The sequence below is a fragment of the Pseudorca crassidens genome, chromosome 10, assembly GCF_039906515.1.
Source record: "Pseudorca crassidens isolate mPseCra1 chromosome 10, mPseCra1.hap1, whole genome shotgun sequence".
NCBI lineage: Eukaryota > Metazoa > Chordata > Mammalia > Artiodactyla > Delphinidae > Pseudorca > Pseudorca crassidens.
The window spans coordinates 29,012,208-29,014,562 of NC_090305.1; positions in this window are offsets into that span (position 1 = coordinate 29,012,208).

Consider the following 2,355-nt stretch of genomic DNA (forward strand, 5'->3'; position numbering starts at 1 on the left):
ATATTCTCATCTTAATTTCTGTTACCATTCCTTAATCCAGGCCCCCATTAACAGTTGTAATTTCTTTATAAAGCTGCCTAACTTGTCTCCAAATCTCTAATCTTGAACCCCATCCCCACCCAGGACAATCCACCCTCCATATGGCCATCAGGCCGGTCTTTCTAAAAATCATAAGCTTGGACTTCCCTGGTGGCGCAGTGGTTAAGAACCCGCCTGCCAATGCAGGGGACACGGGTTCCAACCCTGGTGTAGGAAGATCCCACATGCTGCGGAGCAACTAAGCCCATGCGTCACATCTCCTGAGCCTGTGCTCTAGAGCCCGTGAGCCACAACTACTGAGCCTGTGTGCCACAACTACTGAAGACCTTGCGCCTGGAGCCCGTGCTCTGCAACAAGAGAAGCCACTGCAATGAGAAGCCCACACACACAACCAAGAGTAGCCACGGCTCACCGCAACTAGAGAAAGCCCGTGCGCAGCAAGGAAGACCCAACACAGCAAAAAATAAAAGTAAATAAATAAATTTACATTAAAAAATAAAAATCATAAACTTCATTTCTTCCTTCCCCTGCCTGAATTCCTGCAAGGTCTCTGCATTACCTTGCAGGTAAAATTCACAGAACAGCATAAACAACAAAGGCCTTGCTGACTACAACTTCCAGGCCCACTTCTGACAACCAGCACCCACCTTAATCATAATTAGAGCAATTGCTAACATGTAAGGGATGCTCCCTCTGTTTCAGGCACGGTGCTAAGTGAATTATATGGATATTTTCTCTTCTAAGCCTCACAATGACCCTGTGAGCAAACTCCTGTTACTATCCCCATTCTACAGGCTCTCCGAAGGGCCCAGAGCTGGGGTGCAGACACAGACTTTCTTCTCTAAACCTGTGTCGCTCTCCACCTGTGGCAGCACACTTTTTCACACCTCTATATTTTCTGCCTAAAAGTCCCTGGCCTCTCTATTTTCAGGACAATCCTGCTTCTTTTCTCAAGCAGTCCCAAGCCCCAAGTAGATTTGTCACTCCTTTTGCTTGCATCATAGAGTGTGTTTTATACACACATCTATTTAGTATTTTTCTTAAACCACTGACACACAACAACCCATTCCTGGTCCCCCACCCCAACTCGGGGGGAAACTGAAAGACCAAGAAACTGCAGGTGTCCTGCACTGAAGGCTGAACCCTGGAGGAGGGTCCATTCTCTATCCATCCTTGAGTGAAAGGAGTGGGGAGGGGTGGAGAGAGTACCAACAGCCCCTCCCTTCCCTTCCTCACTTCTCTCACCAGCCTTGTCAGAAAAGCAGGATCAGAATCGGTGCGTTATGTTCCTAGCAGGAGGGGGAGGTAGATGGGAGCTGGGAGCAGGGGTAACACGTGGTTGGCCTTAAATAGAGAACTGTAGTAGAGATGGCCTTGCATGCTGAATTAGGAGAGAAGATAGACGTGGAGTTGAAGGCCAATGTAGACCTAGTATTTACATGCCTGCTGCCTTTACGAACTCTTAAAGGGCAGGCATCTGCATCTCTTTACCTGCGGACCTCACAAGGTATTTGTTGCGAAAAAAGAAGGAACAAAAGAAAGAACAAAGGTAACAAAGAATAAAAGAAACAGCACTTATACAGAGCTACGTTCACTAAATTCGTTTCTTAAATAATTATAGCTAGTAATGCCCTGTCACGTCCACTACAGTAGTATGTAGAACTTAATGAAAAAATCCATATGAGTCAAATTATCATCAGTGGGAATCTCTTTGGTCCTCAAATTCTGAGATACAAGAGAGTTTTCCATTGAGGGATTTAAGGCAAAATTGATTTCCTTAGAGGACTACTTTGTGGCATCACTACCATTAGGGTGTGACCCTCTGTCCGCATGAGAAGAGAGAGGCTTCAAGAATCAAGAGCATCTCCCAGTCAAAGAGCCTGTGGTCCAACACCCTGCCCCCATGATCACCCACCTAAATGAGCCCCAGAAACGGCCTCCCTGGCCCTACATTAAGAAATAATAATGATGATGTAATGAATTTAAATATGCCCTAATAAATAAAACTTTTAAACATTGTTCTTAATACCTCAGACTTCACACTATGTACCATGACAATAGGTTTTAAAATAGAATTAAAAAGAAAAAAATTCCAGGGAGGCTCATTCTAGTAATATTCCTGGAAGTAGTAACCTATCATCTAGTTTCCATTTGGCCACTGGAATTTCCTAGCAAATCTTGGCCTAAAGAAAAAGAGGGAGAGGGTACAAAATATAAAAATATAATATCGAGATAGAAGTGTGGTCACAAACGTTTACAGCAGTGAAGAAGCAAATAAGTGAATCATTGTGTCCATGAGTAATGCCGTGTCCAACT